Source organism: Erpetoichthys calabaricus, chromosome 2, assembly GCF_900747795.2.
Source record: "Erpetoichthys calabaricus chromosome 2, fErpCal1.3, whole genome shotgun sequence".
NCBI lineage: Eukaryota > Metazoa > Chordata > Cladistia > Polypteriformes > Polypteridae > Erpetoichthys > Erpetoichthys calabaricus.
The window spans coordinates 95,107,905-95,130,219 of record NC_041395.2 but is presented as its reverse complement, the minus strand read 5'-3'; the positions used below and the strand labels follow the sequence as shown (position 1 = coordinate 95,130,219).

General features: G+C 34.9%; 1 protein-coding gene across 2 annotated transcripts in view; it reads right to left on the bottom strand.

Annotated features, from left to right (window-relative positions):
* gbf1 (golgi brefeldin A resistant guanine nucleotide exchange factor 1) overlaps window positions 1-22,315 on the bottom strand; it is a 338,792-nt gene that overhangs the window by 150,826 nt on the left and 165,651 nt on the right. The gene's annotated exons all lie outside the window — the stretch shown is intronic.

Below are 22,315 nucleotides of genomic sequence, written 5' to 3'. Positions count from 1 at the left end.
ATGTATTTACACACAAAACAGATAAATCAATGAAAAATGTTTATTTTATTTATGACATTTTCAACTTTTATTTATATAAATTTTTAAAATCACTAAATGAATTATACCTAAAAAATTTTTATTGGAAGAAAGAACATGAGGGGCTGAGGAAACATTCAAATAAATTAAAACCCTCAGTACTTAATTCTACATCTATTTGAAATACTGCTTTTACTTATGCCATGGAATTCTAGTATTTAATTATATAGAAAACAATAGAGATTGCTAACCTAAACTACACATCAAATAAGTTAAACCATTCAGAAGATTTGTTCTTCAAACTATAAAACGTTAAGTGAGGTCTCTGTATGTGCTGCAGGTCTTAAAGTAGGAAAAAAAATCCAGTGGATCTGTCAATAGAAGCTAATAAAGACCTCATCAAGAGTCATCACCCTGTAACAGCTACCGTTCTTCAGAGCTCTGTACACATTTTGAGAGATATAAAGTAAATTGTGTTGTATTGATCTAGTGGTCGCAGGGTGCCACAGTCGTCTTCACCAGTTTCACTCTGAACAGTTTCCCAATCTTCTTCAATAGACTATAAATACATCTCTATACTTTAAATCAATTTTCAATGAATGGCAAAAAGACAACTTTAGAAAGATAAACAGGATAATCACTTTTAGATGTTACTAGCTGACCTTGTGATGACATTGCTAATACATGTGCACACCTATTGTAAATTTTATAGCATTTGTTATAAAAAGACTTTGTAGATAGGTTTCCTAGTTTGTTTGTTTTTTTAAATTAAGAATCAATGAAGAACTAGCATTATATAAAAAGATAGCACAAAAGAACAAAAGATATTTTACAACAGCTCACTAAATGTTTAAGGAACTGTGCATAACTAATGATCAGAGAGCAGTAACACATTAACAAAACACTTTCTCAAAACAAACTTTTCTGCATTATAACTTCATCAAAAGCCACACTACACTCCATAGTAAGGTGGGAATTAAACCTAAATATTAGACACATCCAACACACAGCGAACTCATGCCAATTCTTACAAAGGGTCACTCAATTATTAACTACTAAACAAAGAAAATGATTTTAGGATATCTCGGTGTATAAAGGAGAACCACATGCAATGCGTTAAAATACTGGGAAAACCTGGGATGATAATGAGTGAGATTTCATAAATAAGCTAGAACGATTTTATCTGCACTCATGATTACATGACTGCGGTGGGTTGGCACCCTGCCCAGGATTGTTTCCTGCCTTGTGCCCTGTGTTGGCTGGGATTGGCTCCAGCAGACCCCCGTGACCCTGTGTTCGGATTCTGCGGGTTGGAAAATGGATGGATGGATGGATGATTACATGATAAAAAATACAAAGTAAACTATATAATGTCACTGAAAAAATAATATCATAAAAGCTACAAAACCTAAGGAAAAAACATTTCTTTGAATACACCATTGTTATTTAAAAAAAAACAATTAACCATTATTAAAGTGGCCTCCATTGATACCTAAAATAATAAATGTTTTTTAATGTCATGTTTTTTCTGAAAACTAAAATCTTGATCCCCAAATAAGTCGACAGATATGCCTGCATTGCCATGCATGCCACCAAGACGAGTAGTGACAATATACGCTAACCATGCATACACCAGGCAAGAAGAGAACCAGCCCAAGTGCAGCATAATACACTGCTAACCTGTACTGCTAGGAGGTGGAAAAGTAGCAGCAGCTAAGGCTGTGATCACAAGAAGAGACATAAACAAAACACAAAGCAAAGACAGAAAGCTGGAACTTGGAGGAACTGTCAATAAACCTTATATGTGAACCAAAATATCAAAAAAAGAATCTTTCACACAAAGTTTTCTTTTTAAAATGTATTCACAATTACAGCTAGTGATGGTATGTCAGAGGTAGTGCTGGGCGGTATGACCAAAATTCTATATCACGGTATTTTTCAAGATTGTACCGGTTTCACGGTATTCGACGGTATTTTTTTTCCCATGCATGAGTTAATCACATTTTCCACTGCAATTACTGCAGTAGACTGGCTAAGAATAACCTATTCCACTGTCAAGAGAATTGTACATTGTACAAAAAAACATTTTAATGTGCACACAAGTATTAATACAGGTTTGCATGGCTCCATAAAGTGATAGTTTTCAAAGAGGGGGGGGGCACTAATGAAGAGAAGGAATCACACTGCATGACAGTTGCTGTCAAAATATAGAACCTTTTTATTGAACAAATTTTGCAAACCGCTTAAACTAAAACTTTGACAACAAATTGTCAACCATCCAAAGAGGCATTTAATTGTATTGCACTGAACATGTCTTAGAAAAGGAATAAATGGCAAATATTTTTTGTAAACCAACTACACTTTGTTAATGTTAACAATCTCTGTCCACTGACATGTTAAAGTGACTTTTTAAACAACTTTACCATCATTAAACTGCATAATATATAAACTAATAAATAATAACAATAAAATGAATAATAGTATTATTACTGGAAGTTGCACTATTACATCAAAACTTCAAGCCCAGGTACATTACACAGTATTCACCAAACTAAAATAAAACAAGTGCAACTTGGACATGACATCTTTACCAACTGAACCGTCATTAAGGCTAATTGCATTAATATAGACTTTGCTTCAAGCTAAGCTATATATATATATATATATATATATATATATATATATATACACATATATATATATAATATATAATAAATAATAAAACTGCAACTTGCATTTATAATACTATTTGTTGTTTAGTGGGTCAAAAAAAAAGAAAAAAAAAAAAAGGTCCATTTTTAAATCCAGTTCGCCGTGTCTGTCTTCATGGGCGCAATTGCTCGACCGCAGGGAGTTGATGAGGTGATTGGGGCGAGTCGCATCTGATCATTCTCAATTGCTTCGTCGGCTTAGTGTGGCGTGTGAATAAGGCGCTGAGCCCACGAACGGAGATGTATATTTATGGGCCGGCAGGATGGGGGAAGGAAAAAAGAAAAGATAGAACACAAGGAGGTTAAAGAAGGGAAAAGGCAGTCATGGGAGACAATCCAGACACCAGGAAGGAGAAGGCAGCACGAGCTGGGGCTCCGTGAGGGAGTGCAGGCTTAGGCGATCTAGGGGCTGGTTCACCCCACTGAGTAAGCGTGTAGAGTGGGGCGAGCGAAATGTAAGACCTCCAAATGGATCTGAGGAGTGACTGAGTGAACACGAAGGAAGACGGGAGGTGTGCCAACCTCGGACGGTCTGGCTGCGCAGTGTAGCGGCAGCCAAAACAGGGGTTGGCAGAAAGCAGTTCGTGCTGTAAAGGCTCCGTCAGCAACGCCAGTGAAGGGTGAGCCGTGGAGACAGAAGGTGGTGTGCTGCGATAGGGCGAGGAGAGAGGCTGCATTTTAATGGATATATTTATTATGGATTTTATCCCCACATTTCACTGGCTTTATGGATTTGCTATTTATTTGGGTACTGTATTTTTCTGAACACTGTCCAACGGACACTTTTGGTTTTACTTTGACTGTTTTTAACAAAAGCACTTGAGCACTTTCCAACATCCCCTGGCTTCAATGAGATTTCTCAGCTCATCTCGGTCATAACTATCGATGGTGTTGGTTCAACAGACTCCCATGTGGGAAGAGGGAGTCTGTAGGGGACCGGCACCGTCACAGTATTACACAGTAACCAGATACATTACACAGTATTGAAAAAAAAAAAATAAAATAAAACAAGTACAACTTGGCTTGCAGTATTATCCAGTAGTATAGAAACAGTATTCATACATTTGAACATACCATTCTGACCTTTTAAAACCAAAGTATCTACAGATAACAGACACAGCACCTTTTTTCGTCAAAAGTTCTTCTGTGTTATCATGTTCAACTTTATCGTCTGCTACAGCTTCAGTTTCAGAATGTTCCCTGTTCATTTTCACCGCTCAATACCTCCACTAAGTTAGCACTAACACATGTACAATGTTGGATGCGTATTTTGCGGTGCACCAGTGAAAAAGGTCCCCCTTAAACAGTTTCCCTCTGCGCCACGTTCCGAATGTTGTTTAGGCTATTTAAACCGGTGTTCCGGTATAAGAAAAATCCATATCATAAAAATAAAAAAAGGTTTTTGGTATGAACCGGTATACCGCCCAGCACTAGTTAGAGGTAATCTTAATCCCATCGCCTGTATGACATCATGTGCCATGCTACTCTGGGATGTTTCCAAACAACCAGTGTTAGGCAGAATAGTCTAAAAAGTATGTAGTTATTGAATTCTGAATATATTTATTGAATACTGAATATACAATCCTTAATGTATTCAGATTTGTATTCTGATCGAATACTCAGAAACTTATTCTAAACACTTTATGAATACTTTTCAGATACTTTCAGGAACTGATATATAGCCTAGTTCATAAAAATGGAATAATACGTTAAACATATTTAAATTAAATTGTGACCTGAAATGCACTTTAATCGCACATAAAACAGAAGCTCTGCGTTTACTGTTCATCAAAACAAGTAAAACCAACTTTTTCAGTAAACTTTTATTAATAAAAGATGAATATTTGAAATAAATAAATAAACAGACAGACAGCCAGACATATAAACTAAATAAACGACTGTAGGTCAGAGTGCAATTTAGCCATTTCACATTCTTGGGTTGTTCTACTTTAAAGAAACAAATTTAACAAATAAAATTAACATTTCAAAAAACAAAATCAAGTTATCCATTTTTCATGTGGCATACCTGCTCTTAACTAACCTGACAATCAATTCACTAAAATCTAAGTATTTACATAAAACTTATGCATAACCAACACACCACTTTTCAAAAATCTATGATTTTTATCTTTTTGTCAAGAATTAGCACTTTTCACTTCCTCTTAACCTTTAATTAAGGGGTTAGCAACAATGGTACTGGAGAGCCGCAGTAGCTACAGGTTTTTGTTGCAATCCACTTTATTAGAAGTCAATTATTGCTGTCGAAGCACTTACTGCTCAAGCAACATTTTTCTGCTTCGTTCTACTTGTTAAGATTTCCCAACTTTATTTACTTATTTTAGTTTGATACTGCTGCATTCACTGTTTTGAATGGATGCTTACTAGAAATAACATGCAACTGCCAAATGAGTCAAGCGTTCCACATTTAGTTTGTTTCCATTTACACCTGTGTGTATTCATCATAAACTACCTGGTTTGATAAAACATTTTACAAGGAAACTGAAGAGAGAAAAGTGAAGCACTGATAATCACTCATCTGTTTTAGGCTTCAAATCATTTATTTGTATTATATCTTTGGAAATGATACAAGAATGGCCTGATATGGCAGAATGAAAACACTAAGACGCCATAAAATTAAAGAAGATGTGAAATTGGCAATGACTGGGGTCTAATTAAGCAACTGGGTTGAAATAAAAACCTGCTGCCACAGGACTGATGTTGCCCACCTCTCCATTAATAGATGGACTTGACCACTTAATTGTATTTTTGGAGCCATTTTGCTCTTTTAACAACTCTTTTACACGCACGAGTGCATGTGCATGTAAACTCCAAATGATGTGCTCTGTGTTGTTTAACTACACTACTGGTCCAAATGTTTAGAACATCTCAGTTTTTATGAATATGGACACAGTAATGGTTCATGAAATCAAGACATAGAACAAATAAACAATGGAAAATAAAATTAAGTCAAGGAATCATTAAGTGTACAAAATTGTATTCACATCTTTGATTCACCACAGCAGCCACCGTTTGCTGACATAACAGCCAAACTATGGTAACCCTTCTGCTTCACTCTGTGCAATTCACCAACTCAGCTTCCAACAAAAGAACTCCAGACCATCACACTTCCTCCTCCATATTTGACAGTTGGTGTCACACACTGAGGAACCATCCTTTCACCAACTCAACGGCATACAAACACCATGTATGGTGAACCGAAGATTTAAAATTATGATTCATCTGTCCATAAGATTTTCTTCCAGTTTGCAGTAGTCCACAGATAGTATTTCAAGGCCTTATTTCATCCTTTAATGAATGCCACTTTCCTGTCAAATCGGCAGCACAAATTCTCCTCTTCAGAGTAGAAACTGATACTTGCTTTTTCAACCACTGTTAAGCTATGTTTGAAGCTGTTGCGCTGTCAGGCGCCTATCATACAAGCTGGTGACCCTCAGAAACTTGTCTTCTGATTGGGTTGTGACTTTGGGTCTACCAGATCTCTTCCTATCAAAGTTTCTTCCAGTTTCCAATTGCCTTTGGATTGTGTAGAACAGGGGTAGGCAACGTCGGTCCTGGAGTGCCACAGTATGTGCAGGTTTTTGTTCCAACCCAGTTCCTTAACGAGAACTCAATTATTGCTGATGAAGCACATATTGCTTAAGTGACATTTTAATGCTTCATTTTAGTGGTCTCGCTTGTTAAGGTTCTCCAACCTTAATTGCTTATTTCAATCTTAAACTGCTGCATTCAGTGTTTTAATTGCTCCTTATTAGCAATAAGATGTAAAAGACAAAGCAGCCAGCAGTTCTCCAGCTAGCTTTTTTCCAATTACATCTGTGTGTGTTCATCATGCACGGTTTGATTTAATAAAACACTTAATAGAAAAATGTGACAGACTGAAAATGATCTGTTTTAGGCTTCAAATCATTTGGATGATATCCTTGGAAAGGAAAAAAATCTACGATATAAAAGCCTTACATTGCACAGACTAACAAGCCGTAAAATTAAATAAGGTCTGAGATGATTGGTTTCTAATTAAGCAATTGGGTTGGAATGAAAACCTGTAGCCACTGCGGCTCACCAGGACCGACATTGCCTACCCCTGTTTTACATCTTATTGCTAATAAGGAGCAATTAAAACACTGAATGCAGCAGTTTAAGATTGAAATAAGCAATTAAGGTTGGAGAACCTTAACAAGCGAGACCACTAAAATGAAGCATTAAAATGTCACTTAAGCAATATGTGCTTCATCAGCAATAATTGAGTTCTCGTTAAGGAACTGGGTTGGAACAAAAACCTGCACATACTGTGGCACTCCAGGACTGACGTTGCCTACCCCTGGTGTAGAACACCATACTCACTGACACTTTGATTTTTTTTTTTGGCAATTTCTCTAAATGAAAGTTTCTAAGGGTAATAATGCTCTGTTTCATTTAATTTGTTAATTGCAGTTTTCTTGCCATTGTCATTGGAATATTTTCCATGTAGTACTTGAGACAGTGCAGTAAAACAGTCTGTTCCAACTCTGCTTTAAGACAGACAGGGGGTTTGTTTTTAAGTAATCAACAGACATTGGAACACCTGTGCAAACTGTTTGCTTCAATTTGCTAGACTTTATTTTAATTGCTGCAGAACATCTGTAGGCTCATTTGCAATATTCTGAAGTTCCTTGTTTTCAGTTTTTACAAACCTAAACTTTAAATTTAAACCTCTAGCAGTGTATGTACTGCTTTACCTTGTCACCATTTTTAGTAGTTCACTGCATTTCAACTGATTAAATCTGAAGAAAAATTGGAAAAACTGAGGTGTTCCAAAACTTTGACTGGCTGTGTATGTCTTATCTGGACAAATAAAGTCAACAACACATCACCATTCAGATCCCCCTTTAACTTTATTGCCCGTTTTGAGCTGCAATTAGGCAAAAAGAGGCAAAAAAGCCAGCAAAACAGCAGGAATCAGCAACGTGTCCAATCAATTTTACATTTCTTCCATATTTATAGTGCTGATACTTAAAACAAATAATTACTTAATTGCTACTTGTTAAAGCACAAACAAATATAAAACAACAGATATTTTCTGAAAACAGAGTAAAGAAAAGCAAACCACCAGAATCAGCATTATGTCACAAATCGTTTTGCATCTCACAGAGCTGATGCTTCCAGCATGAGAGACAGAGCAAGCAATTGCTGTGCTTACTAACAGAAAACAATTAGAACCCAATCTCCCAATGCTTGAACATTAGATTAACCAGTTACACAACACAAGTAGAGATGCGAACGAGACACAAGGTGAACAAATATGCACTAACAACGAGTGATGGAGAAAAACCAAGGATCTGTGAAATGCCGGAAGGCTACAGCAGGGTATACTTATCACTTCATTTGCATGGATTCATTGTAGTTCTCCACGTATGTCAATTTCAAGTTTTGCTTTTTGAAACTTTCTGGAATATTAGGAGGACCAAAATACATGTTTTTTTTGGAGATGTAGTTTAAACGTATTCAGTATTAAATTTGATAAAGAATTGTATTCTTGAGTACATCTCTCTAAGCGTACCACAAGCTGAATCCTGAATATATACTGTATTCTGAAAATTGTAACCGCGGTACTTGAATTCCAACAAAACCACAACCCTGCCGACAACATAACAGCAAATGGTGACGACTGTGTGAAAACAAACATGGTGACAACAAGATGCAAATGTTAATTCAATAACATTAATCAGATATTAATGTTAAGAACCACTGCTGAATATAAATTCTCCAAAACTTCAAACCCTATATGGATGATGCAAAACTGTAAAAATACGAAAGGGAAGTTAAAAAAAAAAAAAAAAAAGAAACATATCAAGTACAAATTTATTACAATATAACTCTGCCCACATGGAGAAGTCAGTACATATTGGGGAGGGGAAAACAACAAAACTACAATGTGTAATAACTATTGTGCATCTGCCTTAAAACAATTCAGTTTAAAAAAAAAAAAAAAAAGAAATACTACCGCATTACAGACACACACTCTTTTCAAAAATTTTCTGAATGGGTCACATACGCTCTGACTGCCCGTTTCAGGCCACATGAATAATCTCAAACTGCCTGTGTTCACTCATCACTCTTAAATTTTAGTCCTGCTGGGCAAATCCTTGAATTGGGGTCCACGGGTCCTGCAATATTTCTGTGGGAATGCAGACTAGTTGGTGTTAGATTGAAAGGATTATATTTTCAAGTTGGCCTAAAAGACATCTTCATCCTTTAAATAATGTTATAAAGTTAAAATTGAAAATTAATTTACCAGCTTACTACATGGTAGTAAGGCATGTTCACTACAAAAAATAACTGCTTTAGGAATTAACTTTCTTTTTGAAATTTCATTAGTCTTTCACTGACTAGAGTCAAATGACAAAATTCTAAGGAAACAGTTCTTTGATGATGAAAGAGAAGGAGGAAAAAATGAAAAACAATCACAAGAACGAGCACTACATTCCTGACTCCTGAGTTTATATTATATATATTTGCTTATTCTAATATAATTGCTCATCAAAATTTGTAGTATTTCCAGACTTTAACAGTGTCACAGTACCCAATTAGAATATTGAGGACAACGTTGGCAAACAGACTTACCTATCAATATATCAGGTAAAGAGTGAAATTATATTATTTATAACATTCATTCCTCATCAAACAGTGCTATAGTTCAGTTCAAAATTACACATTGAACGCATTTCTCAAGAATAAAATTACATATAAATGTATAAAGTGCCATGTAGCTTTCTGCTAAATTATGTTTAGGGAAAATCCTAAATTAAATTTTTGGATGAAGATATTTGCTAATCTGTCATAGAGTGTCAGGTTAAACTCCTCCTGAATTGTCTTACGTTAGTCTTTACAGTAATTAGATGGAATTATAATTATAATTAAAGAGACAAACCTACAAAACTTCCTACACTACATTGATAGGGTGTTGACTAAAGAATTCTAATGCACCCTCCATAACATAATGGGAAAACATCTCATATTACCAAAAACTAGGAAAAAAGCCTACACTTCCGTTGCATGGAACAACGCAGAGCTTCTTCAGAATCTGGCAAGAATGCAGTAATGTTATTCAAAAATGCTGGGCTTTTGCCAATGTTTCTGTTCGGCGATTCAAATTTCATGTGCAATTTTACAAAATGAATCATAAAATTCCTTTTCCATACTATGTTGCAATCATGAAATGTGAAAACTCATTTTTTAAAAAAAAAAAAAAGTTTTTGGAGGAAAGTGTTTAGATCTGAAAGTGCCATGCTGACGGTGTATGTGCCCAAAAAGATGGAGCCTTTGATTTCAGTCTGTAACAGCCGGTGTAAGGTTTAGGCACATTTGCTCATATACTGAAGTGACTTAACCTGCAAGTGGAAGTCCCATTTTACTTATGGTGCCAAGCAGAGTTGCATTGCGTTACAGCAGTCTATTAGCCGGCGAAAGCGCTGTGAAGAAGCTGTCTATTGCTACGGACCTGCCTTTGTCCAGTCTGATAGCGGTCACGGAACATCGTATCTTTGATTGCTGGTACAACAAACAGTTCTGAGCAGGCATCAGTCACAGCACTGCTCTTGTGAAATGAATGGAGATAAACACCATCAACTCAAAGAGGGAGAGGCAAGTTCATTGTACCATGTGAACATCACTGAGAGAATAAAACTGAATAATAAAAAAAACAAGCGCAAGTAGCTAAGATTTACACCAGGTGTTACACACTCAAATCAAATATATGTTTTTATTATATTGTAGAAATAATAATAATAATAATAGCAGATCACTACTCAAAACATGGAATGCCCGGTCTTGAACCCGGCACCTTCGTGTTATAAGGCAATAGTTCTTACCTCTGCACCATTCAAGAATACGTGTAAATTCCCTGTCGATTCACATTTGAGCTTGAGTTTTTAACTCATTGACAGCCACTTGTAAATCGAATGCTTTATTTCTCTTTGGTTATATTCTTGAATAAAAGTGCACGTGTTTATTTGATATTTGGACTGAAGTCTTCACACATTATACACTTCTCATCATTATTAGTATAACATGGAAAAAGTTTCTGCTTTAGGTACTGTATGTGTTCAGGATTTCTTGCATTTCTCACATTTCCTTTCATCCTACACTTACCCAGATCTTTGTAGACACAGAACACACATGAAATGCATGTATTCCAAACAATGATATACTGTATTATTTACCCTGTACAGCTCTAGGAACCTCACATGCAGATAAGGAGCCTTGGCTTGAGCTGGGAGAACTTTTTGCTCGCGAGCTGAGCTCCGCCAAGATGTGGGATGGGACAGCAGGCTGCGTGTGCTGATCGACGCATTTATAAAACAAAAGACGCTGATGTAGAGGTGCGAAGGGATTTAAGGTGGGCAGGGATTACGAGTTTTTTCGTAAGCTTCAGGAATTCTAGTGTTAATGTGAATGTGGGAGTTTTATAATTCTTTTTTGGTATTAAGTATACTATGCTTATCCAACCTATTTCAAAAGTAATGTGAAAATTGTAGAAAAGTGATCTATGACAGAGGTTGTTGATCATACAGGAGGTATGATGTAGCATTTTTCTCTGTGCTGTTCCTTAGAGGGTGTGTCAATGTGGTGTGAATATATTTAACATTATTTCTCTTTCAGCATCTGTGCTGTCAGTTTGAGTTAGGCATAGTTGCAGAATTGGCTTTTTTTTTGTCCAGAAAAAGCCTATCTTGCTAGAGGGATGATGTATTGCAGCTCAATTATCATTTCTCAAAGTTATAGATAAAAGAATTACATTGACTACGTTGGTACTGTAAGACTTAATTGTGCCTATTCCAGATTTGCTTTGAGCAGCATAGCTGAAATGAACAGAATTAGTCAGGGAAAGAGGACTTGTAAAGCAAATCTTATACAGACAATATGAATAAAGCATTTACTGTGTGTGCTTCTTTTTTGACCTTTGATTAGAGAAGCAAATTTTTTTTTGAATTGCAAACAGGTTTCTCTGTGGTGCACCTCATTTCAGAGATATTTCTGTCACTGTGTTTCAATAATTCATGTGGAAGTTAGTTATTTCTTAAAGAATTTGTCCACTTCTTTTGTGTTTTGAAAGTCATGCTATTGGTAGGAAAATGTGTTGTGTTATGTACCATATTCATTTACAAAATGTATCACCAAAAAGCATTGTTTTGTATTTCTGGCATTCTTGGTAGATTTGGCATTGTACTGCTGATATATTGACCAGTTGTATGTTCTTCACTCTGCTGAATTGGCATATCAATTTGTATGTTATGAGTAATAACAGTAGTAGTAGTAGTATTGTTAAATGCATAGAGTACAATGGAAGTCTTACTTAGATGGCGAGCAAATATGCAAAACATAGCCACTCTCTGGTACAAGATAAACAAGAATGTATAAAAACACATATTTCATTTAATAGGAAAAAAAAATCCTAAAGGTTGAGTTGATTTAATCATTTGTTTCCAATTTCTTTTCAACAGAATCCAGGTTTGTGCATCCCAGTCTTATAAACATTTATCTGTTATACAGTAATTGTTATGCTTGGTATGTGTTATGTTAAACAATTTCTCTTGCTATAGGCAGTGTATGTCCAATTACCACCATGTGCTGAATGCAACTTCTATTGTATTTCTCACTTAACGTAGCTGTAGACAGACAGACAGACAGACAGACAGACAGACAGACAGACAGACAGACAGACAGACAGACAGACAGACAGACAGACAGATAGACAGATAGATAGATACTTTATTAATCCCAATGGGAAATTCACGGTAGCGTGTAATTTTCCACCAGTACCAATGTGAAAGCACGGTGGCACAGCATTGACTGGACTGTCTCTTTGTTTAATACTGTATTATACTTGATTGAGGGAGAAAATCAAATTTGAAATGTTTGGTTTTCTGGTCAAATCATATGTTTGTGACTGTAACTAAGTGAGTGTTTTCAACTGCAAGGTATATTGTCAGAGCAGAAAGGTTTCAGCTTTATGCAGATAATTGACATTCTAATTACTTTTAAAAAGAAATATAGCATTATAAGTACTTAATACATTCAGTCAGAACCCACAGCTAAACTATGAGCAAGGCATTAAAGCAGCAAATAAAAGGCAGCCATTGTTAGAGCATGTTTGATGTTAACTTGGAAAACAAAATGATAAACTTTTTAGGGGAATTATTGTCTCATGTACAGTGTGAAGTGAAATTTTTACTTGCATGTGTTAATTAACATGCAAAACATCTTACATTACTGCAGTACAAATATTTTAATTATTTAAAAATAAAGAAAACACTTGCATTAAAGCTTGTATATTTGCACAATAATTTTAATTTATTTTGCTATGTTTTGATTTATCAATTTCTAATAAGTAACATACAGTTTATTTCTTCTGGAAAATTTCATATTATTTCTTCTGGAAAATTTCATATTATGTAAATATTCTATCATGAAGCAAGAACCACAATATGAATTGCATTGTGGGGTAAGTGTATTTTGTTATGCATAGTTACTGTATTTGGTAACTTAGTTGTGTAAAATCATGTGCATTCTTATAATCTCTGTGAGCACCTTCATTAACAAAAAACAAGCCATCTTTACATCATACTTGATGTGCATAAGTCATTGTTGGAAACTGTGTAGGATCAACCAAAGCATTTACCAAAACATAATTTTCACATGCCATCATTTAGCTGTTACAAACGTAGATTCTCTCTGACAGCACTATCATTCAGCACAAAACTGATGAAACAGAAAAGCCTTGTTAATGCACTCTTACAAATGTAATTTATTTGCTGTTCTACTCTGTTACTTGCATGGATGTTGTATCAGTGAGGAAATACATCAGAGGACACTGAGAAATAGAGAAACCCCATGCAAACAGGTACTGATCCAGTTCAATGAAGCAAAAAAAGAAAGGGGCCTTTAAAGCAGTATGGCTGAAGCATCGCAAAAACAAACATTGCTTGAAAGAGGGCAGCAAATCTGTCAGTCTATTGTATTTGCTTAATTAAGTTTCAAAGGGTGAATACCTTCATTTGTCTGTGTTTAGTCACACATTTTACACTGTTATCTGAGCAATCTCATGACGCGGACAAGGTAATGTTTGTAATAATATCCTGGCTTTCAAAGATTTAAGATAACAGCCTAGTCTATCTCAAAAAGACAAAACATGTAAGAGTGTTAAAAAACTATTAAAACAGTACATAACTCTTCATGCACACTAGCTTAAACCTTTGTATTACTGGAAATATTACATTCCGAAGGAAACATACATATGCAACAAACATAAAACTGGTTGCATTCCTGCACCTCCAATTTATGTATTAAAATATGGCAACATAAAGAATCTTAAACAATTTTTTATAATAAAATATATAAATATTAAACAAGTTAAAATAAAAAGCATAGATATGCTTTACTTCAAAGACAAGCCTTTAAACTAAATGAGCACATCAAAATGCAACTAAACTGGACACATTGCATAGAGAAAGGTTACAATATGTAATGTGTAGGGCACCAGTGGTTTTTAGGGTTAGTTTTAGCAAAAAATAATTGCTGAGATAGAAAAATGTGTTACTGTACTATCGATTCTGCTGACGTCATTTTTGAAACCAGAAAACAAATCAATAATACCCTGCCAAATTCCCCATGTTTCCAAACAGTAGAGAATACTTTACAAAATAAGTCACCTCACTGATATGTGATAAAATTAACAGAAATGCATCATTCAGTCTGAGTTGTAAATCCATACTTCGATCTGTGCAAACTGGCAAACATTCTACTAGAACATAAGCATTATTACTGTGTTATATCTATAAATTACAGGTATATTTTCTGCATATTTATTTTAGTATGTTAAACTCTAATCAACTGTATTAGCAAACAAAAGAAACTTTACACATACAATCAAATTCAAATTACAGCTGAGAAGAGGTCATTCAAGCATAATGAGGAAGAAGGTTTAACATGCTTGTCCAAGTTAAGACTAGTTACAAAATCACTATAAACAGTGAGATAAATAACAACAGATGAGTCAGTAAGTACATTTGAAAGGTTTTCATCTTAACGATTCTCTGTAATAAAAAATTCCTTGCCAATCTAACTGTTTGAAGACTTGCTTAAAAGAAATCAAGTAAATCAAAACCAGCAAGAAAGCAGTAGACAACATACTATGTCTTAGTGTTTTACTAGTAAAAGAGATTTTGTTTTAGTTTTGGAATGTATTTAGTTTTTATTGTATTTTTTAGGTTTTTTTTTTCAGCTTTAATTTTTCATTGCTTTCTATTTTTAGTTTTTAATTATGTTTTAGTTTTAATTCAATTTATTTTTCAGCATTTAAGCTTTAGCGCTTTTTTTTTTTTTTTAAACTTTTGTCACATTAGTTTGTTTTTTTTTTTTTTTTTACAGACCAAAAAAGACCACATCCACACTGTTTTTTAAGTCTTAAAACACAACTTTCTTTATACTTGTCTTAATTGCATACATCACAATCAAAAAAGCTAACAATCAAGTAATGTGATCAATTAATAAGTTCTGTTCACATTTATTACTTTAAACACAAAATACGTTCAAGCAAATGGCTATTCTATTTCAAAAACACTTTCACGTCAAGTTGTGTGAATACTTTTGAGAGCAGTTAAGTTCACCATACACAAAAAATAATCTTTCAACATATATTTGGGTCATGTGTTCGTTCAGATGTGGGTAGAGTAGCCCAAACAAGTGCAGGAATAAAAGTATGGATACTTAAAAAAAACAGTAAAAGTATTCTATCAAAAAGCCATTTAGATACTAAAGTTATTTCAAGTTATCAAAAAGCCATTTAGATACTAAAGTTATTTCAAGTTAGAATTTTCTGTACACTTTAAACACCTACAGTGCATCTTTCAATAAATTAAGTATACTACTTCCAATAAAAGTGCAATAGCTAAAAACAGTGATTAAATCCAAAAATAAAACAACAATTTTAGGTAACATGTTGTCCATTTTACACAAATTAATGTATTTTTAAATTCTTATAAAATTTTTTCAAAAGGATTGGCAGTATGCAACTAAAAGCACAACATTTTGCTCATCAGACCAAATAAACTTTGAAGTACTGTCTTTAATATACAGCTTGCTATTGAAGTGTATTCACACCACTAAAAAAAAAAATGAATTGCACTACAACATAAAAATATAGCCTGCTTGCCACCAGTGGCATCACACACACAAATGTTCTTTTGATTTCTAGTGACAGAAAGATTAATCATGCATGTAGCATGCACTGCTAATATGTATACAGTACATTTAATTCTAATTGGGTTATTACAACATGGGCTGAATGGTACTGGCACAACTAACACATCTGTTTCTCAGTGCCAGGGGCTTCAGGTTTGACGGTTACAGTTTTGGTTTGATACAAACATTTTGACCTAGATATTAATACAAGCTTTGGCACCTCAAATAACTGATTTTCAAAACCAATAATCTACAAGTATGATTTTTTTCAAAAAAATAAAAGCTAAATTAGCTGACAATTAACAGAGTGTACACAGGTGCAAAAGAAACTGAAAGCTAAAGGGAAAGAGGTACTTCAGTGTTATCCACTTGTATACTTATTAGGAAACAATAGTTACAATTTTCTGAACATTAAGAAAGAACAAAATATTAAACAGGACGATAAAGATAATGAATTGATCCCTATCTCACACACATGTAACTGAACTTAGACATTGCTCGTTCATAAAATAAAACAAAAGGGAAACAGGTCAGTGTGGAAAATATTCAGATTTCATTTAAAAACAGTTTAAATACAACACTACCTACAAATCTCCTTCATTAGATAAACTTTACTAATCACATGCATGCTTTTACAAAAAAATAAAAAATAAAAAAACCAGGAGAGCACATCTCTTCTTAACTATGGCAAACCTGAGGAAAGAAATGACTTTTAGTACATAGTCTCATTAAACTAAATCCGTTCCTTGAAAACTACAAAGCAGACATGTTATTATACACACTTCCTTCTTCCAGTCATCATTTAACATAATCAGTTTGTAATTTCTGTAGTTAACACATGAAAACATGGAAATGACAGTCTGCTTAATTAATGGGGGAGACCACTTAAAAGAGGGCGGCACGGTGGCGCAGTGGGTAGCGCTGCTGCCTCGCAGTTGGGAGATCTGGGGACCTGGGTTCGATTCCCGGGTCCTCCCTGCGTGGAGTTTGCATGTTCTCCCCGTGTCTGCGTGGGTTTCCTCCGGGCGCTCCGGTTTCCTCCCACATTCCAAAGACATGCAGGTTAGGTGGATTGGTGATTCTAAATTGGTCCTAGTGTGTGCTTGGTGTGTGGGTGTGTTTGTGTGTGTCCTGTGGTGGGTTGGCACCCTGCCCAGGATTGTTTCCTGCCTTGTGCCCTGTGTTGGCTGGGATTGGCTCCAGCAGACCCCCGTGACCCTGTGTTCGGATTCAGCGGGTTGGAAAATGGATGGATGGATGGACCACTTAAAAGAAGAAAATTAGTGAAAACCTGCAGCCACAGGCCCAAGAACTGCACTTGAAAATCCCAATTGATATTGTATTCATTTCTCTTAATTTTGGTGGAACATGAATTTAAACCAGTGCATACAATATACACATTTGAGAGCTTTAAATTATTATCAATGAATTGTACATTGATTAAACTATGTGCAATGTATCACTACAGTATGGATTAATGTATTTAGTACGTATTTTGCACAACGCTTTACAGAATCACAAAGATTAGCTTTGAACTAGTTTGTGTTTGTGTCTGTTCATCAAACTAGCTTTGGAACAGTGTTCTTTGTGAACTAGTGCTCTGTGAAAATGCTGCAACTGTTAAACCTTTGAAATAATCTTAACTTTCCTTGTTTACACTGTAAATATCATTTCACACATGTCTATTTCTGGACTCCCATAAACCATGAGCAATGGAAAAAAGCTTGGAAAGATTTAACACGTTGCCTCCTTCAGTGAGATGAACCTTGTAACACCATTAGCAAACATACTCTGCAATATCTTCAAGTTCAACTTTCACAGCTCTGTTTATCAACTAGTTAGGGGTAAATTGTGTTAACTATTTCCATCTCTCTCTTTTTGTAAACTAAATTGGTGAATATGTAACATAGCTCAGCTAGTGCGGTTTACTTTTCTGCTGGTGGCACAAAAACCGCAGCACATGCATAGAATCAGCACATCTATTTCAAAAAAGGATAGCGTAAGTCAATTGCAGGCACATTTTCATATAATAACATTACCAAAAATTGCATAATGCTGGTATAGTAGCCTTTTTAAAAAATTGGTAGTGTTTACTTTTTCTTTTTAATTACCGGTATACCGCACAACACTTCATTGTAGCCTGGTTAGGGTCTGTATGGAGTTTGCATATTTTCTTCACGTCTGTGTGGAATGACTGATATGACTGAGTAGGCATAACTATAAAGGATAATCTGTTTAATAGATATGTCATTAATCACTCTCACTTTACAATATTAACTGTGCTGTGAAATAAATTACATCCATCCACATTCCAAATTGGGAAGCATTAAGAAAACTTAGAGTAAAGCTCTTTCAGTGTCATTTAGTCATAAAGACTTTCTTTAATAGTCTCATTTCTTTTGATAATTACGAAATATTGTACAGGTTAAACGAAAATCCAATAATATTTTCTAAACTAAAGGGGAAATAATGTTCTAACAAATAATTTTTAATTTTTAATTAAATTTCTCAACACACCCCTTCTTCTACATAAACCTGTAATGTAATGCACTGAAAGTTTAAATTGATTCTGCAAACATTTTAGTAACATGTTTGTGAGGCAAGTGTCTATCCCATCAGTTCTAAAGACAAGGCAGGAATCAAGGGCACACATCCATACCCATATTAACTCTGTGTTAAATTCAGCATATGCTGAATGTGTTTAAAATTTGTGTGTGTCTGATGGCCTGTTAAAACCCAAGTAAACATGGTGATAAAGTGTAAATTCCACAAAAATAGTAACAGGGCTATGATTTGAACTTCAGATTCTGGAATTGTGAGGCAGTACTACTCACTAGAGCACTCACATTGTAATTGTCAATCAGTTAATTATCTTAACTCTTGTAGCTATTTTTACACGTATTCTTGATAGTTCCTGTTGCTAACAATGTTATATACCCTATTTCAAACTTGGAAAAAATGTATCTTTTCAGGAAATTCTCACTTTGGTTATTTCTTTCAAATATTATCAGTAATTGAACTGCACTAATTACAGAAATAAATCTAAATTAAAGTTTTTCACATATGCAGTGCATTTCTAGATGCATATTACATTACATTCATGTAGTATACATTTGCTGAAGCATTCACTAAACAAGTAACATGCAATTAACATTTTAACAGTGTTCTGGCTCTGTATTACTAGTGCATATTGCTACATGTGTGCTGAAAATATTACAGTACATCTTGACATTCAATGCCAGTAGGTACATGTATTCAAGTAAGCCTACTCTCCAATAATGTTTCGGAAATATGCATTACTAATGTCCGTAGCATGTGGGCTAGTATTGCCTCTCAGTTCTAGGAGGGAACACTGACTGATAGCTGAAAGTAAGCCATAAAATCCACAGAATAAGTCAGCAGTAAGGAGTGCTTTACAGTAAAAGAGACTTGATGAAGTTAAAAAAAAAAAAAAAACAAATCTAGCAGCAAGAGAGTGACAGAAAAGTGTTTTTTTCCCAGAAATTTACAAACACAAGTAATGGAGTAAATGTAATGTGCTGCCTCTAACCTCTGCCTATATATTATTATTGAGGGTTTTCCTGTGTTATCTGAAATCTATGACTGGATGTGCTACTGTTTAAACTTGGTTATTTCATAGTGAATATATTTTTCTGGGCAGTAGGTTGCTACAACGCTCATATTTGACATTTAAATTTGTTATTACTTTATTTTTCCAGATGATGATTCTGGAGACAATCAGTGACTTATTGCCAATTGAGACACACATTTTGATGTGAAGGCAGATGTTAGGTGATGCTTGTACACATGTAGATGAATCGGTGGTTTTATCCAGGCTACTACTATGAGAGCAAACTTTAAAAGAATGATAACATGTACATCATACAGTAGGAATTGTGTAAAATCAAAAATAAATAATTTAGCTTTAATGTTTTAATATCTGCTTTCGTTTTTTATTTTAATTTTTGTTAACATATACTTTTTCATTAATTACATCTTTCAGTTTAGCTTTCATTACCAAGAAAAACTCTGGTTTTCAGTAATATCTAGTTTTACTTGCCATCCAGTCAACAATGATCAATGGCTACAACCTCATTATCAATAGCCTCTACCTTTATAATCCTCTAAATTCAAGAGCAAAGTAGTGCTGTAGTTATACGGGGAAAAAACTCCTATATATTCATTTCAGTTTTTTTTTTTCTTATATCAAGAAAAGACAGAATTCTATTTGTACTATATCAGAGTTAGTCCAATGTATAAATAAATACTATAAGGACAGTTTAAATATATTTTAGAAAATAAACTATTCAGTAGAATATAGCGTAATGCATATTGTTGGGAAAAGTTTTTTGTTTTTCCAAAATGACAATAAAATTATTAGCAAAACTTAATGTTGCTTCCCTTCTGGTTTGTGGAGCAGTTTGTATTAGTTTGGATATTTAAAAGTATTCCATTAAAGAGCCACTGAATAATTAAAGACACATTTTTATAGTCAAACAAATCTTTAATTTGTTTACAAGAGTTATTATTATTATAACAACAATAATTATCATTATTGTTAACAAGTGACAAATGAATTAGTTATTAATTGTGCCAAAAGGTGCACTGCTTATCTGTCAAAATGCTTCTTAATGTTCTAATACCTAAATGGATTTGAAAGCAAGGTATTTACCTCTGCCTTGCAATGAAAGTGCAACTTCATTCTTACTACTAGGAAACACAGCAGAAAAAAAAAAACACTTCTTTTTTTCCCCGTCTCTCATGGTTTCAGATTGTCAGCTTTAAACCTATACACACCGTCAAACTAGCTTAATCCATGCAAGGTCTACAGGGACTGCAGCCAGCATTGACTCACTAATCAGACTGAACTGTACATCACTGTGGGTAGCATTCTTAAAGGGTTTGGATTCACTTATTACGCACAGTTCACATACAAGTCTGTTACACACAAAGACTTAACCTATAACATACTAATATAGGCTGTGTACCCCTAATTCCAAAATGCCTAGGACAAGAAGTATTTGGGATTTTTCGGATTTTGGTAAAATTGCATATACTGTATATATAATGACAATGTTCATGGGGAACTAGACACTGGCCCGTCACCCATGCTCAGAACAAAAAGAGCCATTTGGAATCTGGACGTAATGTTGTTAACATCCCCTCAGCAGTACAAATAAATTAGATGGAACATACATTCATATGAAAAAGTTTGGGAACCCCTCTCAGCCTGCATAATAATTTACTTTCAACAAAAAAAGATAACAGTGGTATGTCTTTCATTTCCTAGGAACATCTGAGTACTGGGGTGTTTACCGGACAAAGATTTTTAGTGAAGCAGTATTTAGTTGTATGAAATTAAATCAAATGTAAAAAATTGGCTGTGCAAAAATGTGGGTCCCCTTGTAATTTTGCTGATTTGAATGCATGTAACTGCTCAATACGGATTACTTGCAACACCAAATTGGTTGGATTGGCTCATTAAGCATTGAACTTCATAGACAGGTGTGTCCAATCATGAGAAAAGGAATTTAAGGTGGTCAATTGCAAGTTGTGCTTCCCTTTGACTCTCCTCTGAAGAGTGACAGCATGGGATCCTAAAAGCAATTCTCAAAAGATCTGAAAACAAAGATTGTTCAGTACCATGGTTTAGAGGAAGGCTACAAAAAGCTATCTCAGAGGTTTAAACTGTCAGTTTCAACTGTAAGGAATGTAATCAGGAAATGGAAGGCCACAGGCACAGTTGCTGTTAAACTCAGGTCTGGGAGGCCAAGAAAAATACAGGAGCGGCACATGCATAGGATTGTGAAAATGGTTACAGACAACCCACAGATCACCTGCAAAGACCTGCAAGAACATCTTGCTGCAGATGGTGCATCTGTACATCGTTCTACAATTCAGCGCAATTTGCACAAAGAACATCTGTATGGCAGGGTGATGAGAAAGAAGCCCTTTCTGCACTCGTGCCACAAACAGTGTGGCTTGTTGTATGCAAATGCTCATTTAGACAGGCCAGATTCACTTTGGAACAAGTTATTTGGTCATAAAAAAAGCACTTTGCATGGCAGAAGAAGAACACCGCATTCCAAGAAAAACACCTGCTACCTACTGTCAAATTTGGTGGAGGTTCCATCATGCTGTGGGGCTAGTTAAGGGATGGGCCCTTGTTAAAAGTCGAGGGTCGGATACATTCAACCTGATATCAACAAATTCTTCAGGATAATGTTCAAGCATAAGTCACAAAGTTGAAGTTACGCAGGGGTTGGATATTCCAACAAGACAATGACCCAAAACACAATTCAAAATCTACAAAGGCATTCATGCAGAGGGAGAAGTACAATGTTCTG